This window comes from Quercus lobata, chromosome 3 (genome assembly GCF_001633185.2).
Source record: "Quercus lobata isolate SW786 chromosome 3, ValleyOak3.0 Primary Assembly, whole genome shotgun sequence".
In the NCBI taxonomy this organism is placed as follows: Eukaryota; Viridiplantae; Streptophyta; class Magnoliopsida; order Fagales; family Fagaceae; genus Quercus; species Quercus lobata.
In genome coordinates, this window is record NC_044906.1 from 5322120 (window position 1) to 5334774 (window position 12655).

Here is a 12655-nt window from a genome sequence, read left to right on the forward strand (position 1 = left end):
ATATAAGCAGCACCATAGAAACCAAGCAGGGAATATTTATTTATCATTTAGTACATAAACTGCAAATATTTAATCATTTACCAACGATCAGCTTTGTGCGGATACGGGTCTCAACCCAAGACACTCTCAAGCCAAGATGGGTCATCAATAACCAAACAAAAGTAAGAAGCTCACCATGCACCTTTACTTAGTTGTTGGACATGGCCATTTCCTCTGCTACGACTCGCAGCATATGACAACAATTCCACCCACACTTTGCTCGTCACCTCCCATCTCTGTGTGCCCAATTTTTTCAGCTCTTTTGCCAATGTGCTTGCATCAAACAGTGCAGACTTAGATATATTTCCCTTCACATGAGCAGGTTTGAAACTCGTGTCTACATCAAGAATTCTTTGATAGTCCATTCTTAATTCAGTTAATTGTCCCGGTCTGCGTCGTTGGCTAAAGAATTTTTGTGCTTCGGCCAAGGTATCCCTGAACCTTCGTTTCGCAATGCCTGACACTTCCGACATCAAACCTGGTTGTTGATATAAAAGATACATCATGTAATCTGAGAGGTACTTACTCAACTTACGAGCATTATAATCGTCACAATCCAAAATTATGTGACTGTGTTCATCAGGGTTGTAGCAGAGTTCAGTAGCAATGTGCCACAATAGAAGGCTTTCATCATAAGCAACATCCTTGACATAAGACATTAATTCACTGTACTCGTAGTAACAATCCTCGAGGACCATTCACCTCTAGCTGAGCTTATTCTCTTGGCTTCTTCTGGATCATCCACATATCTAGATTTCTCTAACAGCTCGTCGAAAATAAATTGCCATAGTTTCCGAGTCAATGGTTCAACACTCCCATTACACATCAGAATAATGTCAATTTTCTTCTGTTCTATAAAATCCTTAATGTGCATATATTTAAGTACCTTTGTGATCATAATTCTGAACCACTTTCTTGGCAACAAAACTCTATAAAGTTGAATTGTGAGAGAGATTCAGACCACCTTTTAGATATTATTGGTGTACTTGCAATTTCCTCCCTCCTGTGATCTGATTGCATCCATCTTGACTTCTTCAGCTGAAGTAATATCTTCAAGACTCGAATGACATAACTCGTAGACTTAAAATAGGAACCAGTAGTCCAGTCAGAGAACAACTATTAGGTTCTAAAGAGACTTAGGTTTTTATGTATTTAGAACTCTAATGTGTATTGTTGGCAAACCATGATCAAAACAATATGTTTAGTCATGTTTAGACTTGCTCAAAGTTGTCTCACTTATGTAAAGTTGGAATAAGTTGATGCAGAAGGCTTTTATGCTTTTCGGCCTGGTTCGATCGATCGAAGCTTATGCTCGATCAATCGTCAGAGGCGTTTTTCTACAGAATTCCAACTCAGCCCTAGTTTGTTTAAAACGTTTAGGGTTTTCTAATTTGTCCTAAGTATAAAAGACAAACCCTAACCACGTTTTAGTGTTGCTCATATTGCTGTTTGTGTAAATCTCTTGTGAGATCTAGAGGAGCTTTCCTTTACACAAACTTAAGGTTTTCAAGGAGGAGATATTATCTACACCTTGATAATCAACTCAGTTGCTGCCATTGAAGTTTAAAGAAACACAAGCAGGTGTGCTTGTATCTGGTGGTGAATCTAAGAAAGAAGGAGTCCGTGGATTCGGAGCTTGGAGGCTTGTAAGTCTTATTTTATGGACTTCGATTCTTTTAAGATAGTGGATTCAGGTTTACCTTGAGAATAGTTAGGTTAAATCATCCTCAGGTTTTTACCGGTTTGGTTTCCTAGGTGATCATATCTTTATGTTATTTATCTTTCTACTGTTTTGCATAATATGATTGTTGTGTTTATGTTAACCTAGATTTGTTAATTTGACTAAGTAATCACTTGGCTAATTACCTAGGTTAATCTGATTGTGATTTTAAGGGGTCTAAAAAACTATCAAGTGGTATCAGAGCGGGTTGCTCTCTTATTGTTGATCTTTTGATCACTGAGCTGATCCTTGACCCCTGTTGTTATGGAACACGGACACTCTCTTGTTATTCCTCCTCACTTTGATGGGAATAATTATGCTTATTAGAAAGTAAGGATGAAAGCATTCCTGAAATCGATTGATGAGAGAGTCTAAAACTCCGTTGAATATGGATGGGAGAAGCCTACTACTCCTGTTAGTGAGTGGCAAACTTCTAAAAAAGAAGCAGTCGCGTTCAATAGCAAGGTTATGAATGCTATCTTTAACGCTGTTTCTATGGAGGAATTTAAGAGAATCTCTAATGTTGAGGTTGCTCATACTGCTTGGAATATCATCTAGACTGTGCATGAAGGCACAAAAGCTGTCAAAATCAATAAATTGCAGTAGTTAACTTCAAAATTTGAAAGCATTAGGATGTCTAATGATGAATCTTTTGATGAATTCTATGCTAAATTGAATGATATTGTTAATTCTGCTTTTAACTTGGGTGAAATCTATGATCAACCTAAAATTGTTAGGAAGATTCTTAGATCATTAACTGAAAACTTTAGACCCAAGATGACTGCCATTACTGAGAGCAAGGATGTGGACTCCATCCCTCTTGATAAACTTGTAGAATCACTTCAATCTTATGAGTTGGACCTTCCTAAAACTAACAAATCCAAATTAATGGCTCTTAAGTCAGTTGATGATGTTAAGGTTGGTGGATTTGATGATGAGCTCTCTGCTACAGAGGTTGCTTACCTTACCAAGAACTTTAGAAACTTTTTCAGGAATAGTAACAGAAAGGCAAGAGGTACGAACACTGCTGAACTTATAAACTTTAGGAAGAATGATCCCACTAAGGTTAATAATAATGATAAACCTATAGAAAAAGTAGGTCAATCTTCAAATAATTCTATGAGTCCTCAGTGTTTTGGATGTCAGGGGTATGATCACATGAAATCTGAATGTCCTACCTATTTGAAGTCTAAGGGTAAGACTATGGCTGTAACCCTTAGTGATGGTGAAATTTCTTATAATGAGTCTGGATGTGACGAGGATGAAAATTTCATTATTTTCACTGCTACTATTGTAGTCAATAAGAGCATATCTGCTGAAAAGAACTCTTCTGATGGGAAACTCTCTGAGGATGCAGATCTTCAAGAGGCCTACAATAAATTTTGCAAAGTTGCTGCAAAGGATGCTATGAATGTTGAACTTGGCCTGAAGAAAATTGAATCTCTTAAGCTTGATAAGAAGAATTTGCTTGTAAAACTGTTTGATGCTAATGAACTTTTGAACAATGTGAAAACTGAGAATATGCTATTGCTTGATAAAGTTAAATATTTGGAACTTGATTTATCTGTTGCTAGATCTACTAGTTCTAAACTTGATCAAATGCTGAGTGTTCAAAAGTCTCCTTCTGACAAATCTGGATTAGGTTTTGTTGAAAGCATCTCTGTGTCTGCTCCTTATTTCACAAACTTTGTCCCTTTAGCTTCTTCTGAACATTCTGTGAGTGAAATTGTTTGTGAAACTGTCAAACCCCCTGTGAGTGAGGTTGTCAAACCCATAGAAGTTTCACCATCTAGGAAGATTAGGGTTGATCTGAAAGAGTCTAAACCTAAGCAGCCTACCCTTTCTAAGGACAAGTCACATGATAAGCCTGCATGGGTTTGTTATTTTTGTGGAAAGTCTAGACACATTCGTCCAAACTGTTACAAGCTACAAGCTGCTAAGAGAGCAAATAAACCAAAAGTACATGTGCCTCAAGCACAAGATCCTATAGTACTCATTGGTGAATTGGTAAAGGGTTTAAACCTTTATTCCAATCCTGGAGTTGGAAACCACTCTAATGTGAATACGAACTCCAATGCTCGTGGTGCATCTAAAAGGTTTTGAATGCAAAAGACTCGAACTAATTGAGTCTTTCTGACATGGTCCTTATGCTTCATTGCTCTACCCTTTGTGATCATTGTTCTTTGGTTTTGTTTTGTTTTTTTTTTTTTTTTTTTTTTTTTTTTGTTTTTTTTTTAAATTAAAAAAAAATAAAGGGAAGAAGAAAAAGGAAGCAAATTATGTTTTTGCACTATTTTCATGGTTTTTGAGAACAAGGTTGGTCAATTTATTTTCAAATAACATGTCTTTTGTACCTTGTTTAGCCTTGATGAGCTTACTTATTTCACTTTACTAGTTGAAACTTTGTAGTGCATTTTGTGTGGGAAAGATGTTTATGGTTTTGATCACTTTGTCTTGATCATGAAGTCATATGTTTTTTAACTGTTGGACTTGAACTTTTAGAGAAAGGCATAAATAACAATCTTGTTGGTTTTTAGACCCCTTAAAAACACAATTGATTTAACCTAGGTAATTAGCCAAGTTGTTACTTAGTCCAATTTAACAAATCTAGGTTATCATAATCACAAAGATCATATCATGCAAAGCAGCGGAAAGATAAATAACGCAAGATATGATCACCCAGGAAACCAAACCGGTAAAAAACCTGGAAATGATTTAACTTAGCTATCCTCAAGGTAAAAAGCAAATCCACTAGAAAGAATCGAAGTTCATATAATAAGACTTACAAACCCCCACGCCCGACTTCTTATTGCTACCCACCAGTAGAACTTACTGACACGATTACATGCAAGCTCCGAATCCACGGACTCCTTCTTTCTTTGGCCTTTGCAAAACACAAACACTTCCGTTTGTGACTTTGAGATTCCACTTAAAGGTTTAGTAACACAAACTCTCCTGTTTGTGACTCCAAGACCACCCTTGAAGGTTTAGATCATCAGCACCTTTGATGACTAGAGAAGGCAGCAACTTCTACAATACCGGATCTTGAGATTCTTCAAGGAATAGCACCGGTAGAAGATATGAGAGAGCTTTTTAGGAACAAAATCCTAAATACAAAAGAGGCACACTCTTTCCTCTCTGAAAAGCCACATAAAACTGTGTTTAGGGTTTCCTTTATATACTGGGAGAAGTAGATTAGAAACCCTAATCCTTAATGGGCTTGAACTGCTGTTTGGGTTTAATGAAAATTCTGCAAATACGACTTTCGATCGATCGAGCTTGTCTTTCGATCGATTGAACCAGAAAAATTATGAAATCTTCTTCCTACAGCTTGTATGTTCTTGAATCTTGACTAGAATCACCTTGAGTATTGTCTAATAATACCTATAGACTCTAAGATCTATATCTAGACAAGTTTGTGTTCATGATTTGCCAATTGTTCTAAACATTTAGAACCTTACAAATTCCCTCTTTGGCAATTCGTGACAAAACTTTCATACAAAATGAAATGCTCAAATACAAGAACAACCCAATATAATAAAATGCCCAATTACATCACAAATCTCAATCTAAGACTCCTAACCTAGAAGTTGCAAGAAGAGGTAGAAGATCTTAATCAGAATGCACCTATCTTTCTTGAAACACTCAACAAACACATCACCGCATGTGTGGAAAGAAAGATATATAAACAATAATATGAAATAGAATATAAAAAACAAAAGTAAATTCTAACTCTCCCTTTAAGTTAGACATATCAAAAAGTTTTTTATATTCTCCCCCTAAACAAAACAAACAGGTCATCTATGTCTCCCCCTTTTTGTCACGTATTGACAAAGACTACCTAATCAGAAGGTAGACAGAAAACATATGCAATAGAGTAAGAGAAAATAGAGACAACTTCCCCTATGAAGAGCAACAACTCCCCCTAAGAACCACAAAGGTGAAAAAAAAATTTCCCCCCCCTATAAAAATAGGAAAAATAAAACAAGTTTTGGGAAAAACAATTTTGGGGAAAAATAAAGGGGTTGGGGATAAATAAAAAGACACAAACCAAGTTTAAAAAAAAAAAACTAAGTTGAGGATACACATAAAGAAAAAATATTCTCTCTTTCAATAGAATACAAACATGGCACTATGTGACTCATAAACAATTGCATGAGTAGAGAAAATATTTGCACATTGATTATCCATCATGTCTCTTAAGAAAAATATTTTCTACAGTTCACATATAAAAAAGGCATATACTAGAAAGTACATAGCTCAAAAATTAATCAATCAATTTTTTGATCAAGTTAAGTACCCAATTTAGTAAAGTGTATGCATGTTATGTGTGAAAACAATGAGAGATATGACCGCAAAACTGCAAGATGGATATCAAAAAAAAAAAAAAAAAATCAATGCAATACATATGAATCCTAAACATAAATGATGCATGGAAAAATCAACTTTTTGAAAAACAGAACAATTTAATGCAGAAACTCTTCAAAGAACAATATTTCATGTATGGAATGCATGAGTATGAGATTAAAAGTTTTTCAAAAACACTTAAATTCAACCCAGATTTTCCAAAAACAAAATTTTCAACCAATTTGTCTCCAAAACTCAAATATTAAAGACATTTTGCATCAAAATCCAGGAACTTTTAATCTTGGATGACCAAAACAAAATCACACACAATATAATGTACCAAGTTTAGTAAAGAATAACTTGTGTAGTGTGTGCAATTAGCAAAAGCTTGAAGAACATGTAAGGTGATATGTAAATAGAAATCAATCACAATTTCTACAAAATTCATCACATAGAATTTGAAAGAGACTATCACCAAAAGAGTTACATCATATAACTCCCACATCTCCTAGAAAACAAGCTTGCAATCATGAAAATTTCTTGATTTGCCTCATATTGTACACATCAATTTTTATTTGATCAGAAACATATTAAAATAGCTAGGATAATGTACACACCAATTTTATTTGATTGATTTAACATTAAGTCCAATAATGTACACACCAATTTTAGCATTTAAACCGAGGCTACACCTTATGTTCTTTTTGTGCACGTACTACACTTTCTTGAGCACAAAATCTTACGATATGCACTGAGATGTTCATGATTGGCTAGTAAACAGTGGTGAGATGGTTATTTATGCCTTTCTCAAAAGGTTCAAGTTCGACAGTCAAAGACATATGACTTTAAGATCAAGACAAAGTGATAAAAAACTATAAGCATCTCCCACACAACATGCATTACAAAGCTCAAACTAGTAAGTGCAATAAAATAAGCTCATCCAAGTTAAACAAGGTACATAAACTTGTTATGTAAAAATAATATGGCCAATCCTTGATTATAAATCCAAGATATGAAATACAAAACACAAAAATCTTTTTGGTTTAAAAAAAATTTTATGACCAAAACTAAAAGCACACATTATGCTAAATGAACAATGCAAATGCAATGCATGACAGTGCTTAAATAAGTTACAGAGGGTACACAAATAAGAAATATCAATTTCTTAATTAACCATGAGTACATGTACAAATTAGTGCATACTCATAAAAAATTATAAATAGTTTAACACTTATATAACACATACTATTTAAGTTTCTTCACAATGTCAATCATGTTCTAAATCAAGAGAGATATCATAATTCATGTAATCCTCAAGAAAAATAAAACAAGACTCAAAATAAAATATTTTTGTCTTTTTGAAAATTTTTCAATGTTTTTGGATTTTTTTTTATTAAATAAAAAACATTCTAAAAGAAACAAAACAACCAAAAACAAAAAACAAGACATGTCCACAATTAATTGAAAGAATTAAATCAGGGACAAGTCAGCAACACTCACCTTAGAGAATCTTTTCTCACCCATCTAACACGAGTCTTCGGCTTTGTAGGTGAAAATCCATGAGAAACAGAGTGTATTTGAGGAATTACACCAATATTCTGAGAGAGACTGAAATCCTGCAAATTCCTTTCACAAGCCAACAAACTTAAAATTTTCAAAATAATATGAAACAATTTATATGGACTTATGGCAGGAGAAATATCATCACATATCCTAGATTGACATACAGAATGCTTAAATTTCAATTTATGACAATTAGGACGAATGTGACCATGGACACCACAAAAGTAGCAGACAGGAACAAATTTAGGAACATCAGTATTCCTAGTGGGGTTTCTGGTCACAGGCTTTGGTTCTTGCCTCAACAAAGGACAATTTGGTCTAATATGATCAACAACACCACAAAGGTGATAGGTAGGCACAAAAACAGATTTATTATGCTCTCTAACAGTAGGTTTAGACTTAGGTTAAGAAACTTCAGCGTCAACATCAGAACTTTTACCTTTGTCTAACCTAGCAAAATAAACCTTTTCTTTATTATTCCTCTTGAAATGAGGGATATAAACTTTCTCAGTTTTAGGTTTAAGAGAAACAGAAACACTTCTGTTATCAACAACAGGCTTGGTATTAGTCAAATTTTCAATTTTAGCTTTAGATTCAACTAACTCTTGTTCCAAGCTTTTCATCTTCTCATCTTGAGAGGAAATTTGATTTCTCAAAAATTCATCATTTTTATTAGATTCATCTAATCTAAGAATCAATTCCTCTTTTTCAAGATTAGCCAATTTTAACTCTTCCTTGAATTTCTTAGCAATTTTCATAGATTTTAATAATTCCTTACAAAGAGTTTCATAGGCATCAATAAAATCAACAGAAGCATGAGCAAAAACATGATCAGAAAGACACTTCAAATTATCCATGACAATAAGGGTCAAGGATCAACTCTTAGATCAAAAGATCTATAAAAAAAAAGAACTACCTACTCTGATACCACTTGTTGGTTTTTAGACCCCTTAAAAACACAATTGATTTAACCTAGGTAATTAGCCAAGTTGTTACTTAGTCCAATTTAACAAATCTAGGTTATCACAATCACAAAGATCATATCATGCAAAGCAGCGGAAAGATAAATAACACAAGATATGATCACCTAGGAAACCAAACTGGTAAAAAACCTGGGGAGGATTTAACCTAACTATCCTCAAGATAAAAAATAAATCCACTAGAAAGAATCGAAATTCATACAATAAGACTTACAAGCCCCCATGCCCGACTTCTTATTGCTACCTACCAGTAGAACTTACTAACATGACTACGTGCAAACTCCGAATCCACAGACTTCTTCTTTCTTTAGCCTTTACAAAATACAAATACCCCCGTTAGTGACTTTGAGATCCCACTCAAAGGTTTAGCAACACAAACTCTCCTGTTTGTGACTCCAAGACCACCCTTAAAGGTTTAGATCATCAGCACCTTTGATGACTAGAGAAGGCAGCAACTTCTACAAAACCGGATCTTGAGATTCTTCAAGGAATAGCACCGATAGAAGATATGAGAGAGCTTTTTAGGAACAAAATCCTAAATACAAAAGAGGCACACTCTTTCCTCTCTGAAAAGCCACATAAAAATATGCTTAGGGTTTCCTTTATATACTGGGAGAAGTAGATTAGAAACCCTAATCCTTAATGGGCTTGAACTGTTGTTTGGGTTTAATTAAAATTCTGCAGATATGACTTTCGATCGATCGAGCCTGTCTTTCGATCGATCGAACCAGATAGATTATGAAATCTTTTTCCTGCAGCTTGTATGTTCTTGAATCTTGACTTGAATCACCTTGAGTATTGTCTAATAATACCTATAGACTCTAAGATCTATATCTAGACAAGTTTGTGTTCACGATTTGCCAATTGTTCTAAACATTTAGAACCTAACACATCTCACCACTGTTCACAAGCCAATCATGAACACCTTAGTGCATATCGTAAGATTTTGTACTCGAGAAAGTGTAGCATATGCACAAAAAGAATATAAGGTGTAACCTTGGTTTAATTGCTTAATGTTTAAAATTGGTGTATACTATTAGGCTTGATGCCAAATCACATAATTAAAATTGGTGTGTACATTATCTTGACTTTTTAATAAGTTTCTGAATAAATTAAAATTGGTATGTATATTATGAGGCAAAATTCAAGAAACTTACATGATTGCAAGCTTATGTTTTAGGAGATGTGGGAGTTATATGATGTAACTCTTTAGGTGATAGTCTCTTTCAAATTCAATGTGATGAATTTTGTAGGCTTTGTGATTGATTTCTATTTACATATCACCTCACATGTATCTCAAATTTTTGCTAGTTGCATATACTACACAAGTTACTCTTTGCTAAATATTGTACATGTTATTATGTGTGTCTTTGGTTTGACCAACCAAGTTTGGAAATACCTTGAGTTTTGTACAAAACTGATTTGATGTTTGAAAATTTATGGAGAATGTAAGAAATTTTAAATTTGGGAAAATTGGGCTTCAATTCTTGTTTTTGAAAACCATATCATCCCATACTCATGCATTTTGTTCCTCAATTTCAATGCTTTGAGTTGTTCCTAAATTTTTTTCAAAAACTGTGTTTTTTTTTCCTCAAATTTTGTGAGCCTCTACCAGTTTCGATTGATTCAATCTATTTTTCGATCAATCGAAATTCTTTTAAATTGTCTAAGGAAGCCTCTGTTTGTTTCGATTGATCCATCCTATTTTTCGATCAATCGAAACTATTTTGAAATTGTTTTAAAATTTTTTAACAAGCTTCTGTCTGTTTTGATCAATCGAAACTATTTTTTGATCAATCGAAACTCGTGAATCAAGTTTTTTAAAAAATCAGATTTGACTTGTTCAAAACACTTTTTCAAAACTTTTCAAACCTTTTTCTCTCTCTCCGACTAGGCAAGGCTCCACAGAGATTTTTTTGTCATTTTTCTCTAAATTTCTTGCAAGGATTCTCTCTCCCTAAGCCGGTATGTCTTTTTTACCCTTCCTTTTGCATTGTTTTTCACATTTTCATGCATTAATCTCATGGTTTTTGGGTAATTTTCGAACTATGCACTATTTGGGACTTTTGATTAATCAAGCCTTGTTTTATGAATTTGATCAATGGGTTTTGTTGCTACAATGATATATTCATGATCTATGTTGGTTAATTTGATCAATTTGGGGTTTTTTGAAAAATAAAAAATTCTAGGTTTTGGTTTGAATCCGAATTGGGAATTTTGCTCAAATTGGTTTCAATTGATGAAATTAGCTTGTTGAATTGATGAAATTGGTCATTATTTTATGAAATCTATCTTATATAATGATCAATTCGTCAATTTATTGCAAATTGATCAAGTGGTTTTTCAAAATTTTGGGGTTTTTTTTAGAAACTCTATGCTCAAGCCAAATTTGTGAACTTGAACTTAATTGCACCGCATTAGGTCATGCATCACTACATTTAATTTGTTCATGCATCATAGAGATTTTTGTTCTTTTTTTTTTTTTGTGCTAACTTGTAGTCTGCCCTTGGTTTTTTTTTGTTTTGTTTTTTTTTTTTTTTGCTTTGTGTCTTGGTCCTTATCCTAGCACTATGCCTAGGAAAACTAGAGCCCATAGGACCCCCTCCACTTCCTTTGAGTCTCCCTTTAGGAGTGAGGTGTTTAGGAATGACAAAAGCAGAGAGGCCTTTAAGAAACTGAATAGTAAGCATAAGATTTGGGCTGAGCGTTTTGTGATTTTACATGAGATTGATTCGGCCATTAGGGCTAATTTTGAGTCTAGAGGTTGGTTGTCCCTATTAGAGATAGATCATCTACCCCCGACTACCCTGATTAGAGAGTTCTTCTCGAATCTCTCTTGCCACGTCTATGATTCCAACACTCTTGTTAGGAGTTGGATACGAGGTGTTGAGTTCACCATTACTCCTCGGGTAGTGGCTGAAGCTCTTGGGGTTCCAGTCGTTAGGGAGCCTGACTATCCCTATGATGAGTCTCCACCCTTAGATGATGTCATGTCATACATCACTGGGTCTTCTATCCAGTGGGGTTTTAATTCTCGGATCACGTCTGTTGAGCTTACTGAGACTGCCTATCTTTTCCTTAGGATAGCATGTCATTCTTTGTAGCCTATTTCTCATCTTCACACCATCCCTCTAGAGCGATGTGTGTTTTTGTACGCTTTTGTTTCTGGTGCGTCTATCAGTTTCTCACATTTGTTCTTTCGTTCTTTGAACGAGATTCATAGGAGTTCTGCCGTAGGGCATACTCTTATCCATCCTATTTTCATTCATAGGATTTTGTTGTTTCTTGGTCTAGATGGTTTTCCTTCTGGTGAGCCAGTTCATGTTGTTGCTCCCATAGGTGCCACCTTTCTTAGGCAGAGGACTGCTCACTTGAAAGTTGATCCTTCACGTCCTAGAGGTGTGTCATCTGGTGCTGTTCCCCCTCCTCTCTCTTCTACAGGTGCTGATGCTGCTGAGGCATCTGTTGTTGCTATTTCTCATCTTCACACCATCCCTCTAGAGTGATGTGTGTTTTTGTACGCTTTTGTTTCTGGTGCGTCTATCAGTTTCCTACATTTGTTCTTTCGTTTTTTGAACGAGATTCATAGGAGTTCTGCCGTAGGGCATGCGCTTATCCATCCTATTTTCATTCATAGGATTTTGTTGTTTCTTGGTCTAGATGGTTTTCCTTCTGGTGAGTCAATTCATGTTGTTGCTCCCATAGGTGCCACCTTTCTTAGGCAGAGGGCTGTTCACTTGAAAGTTAATCCTTCACGTCCTAGAGGTGTGTCATCTGGTGTTGTTCCCCCTCCTCTCTCTTTTACAGGTGCTGATGCTGCTGAGGCATCTGGTGTTGCTGCTGCTAATGCTGATGTTCCTCCACCGACTACTTCGGATGATTCAGACATTCGACGTACGTTGGATCATGTCTTGACCATTCAAGTGGCTCATGGATAGATTTTGGTGGGCGTGCTCAATGAGATCCATGCTTTGCTCGTAGAGTTGGCACAGTTTAGACGATCTTC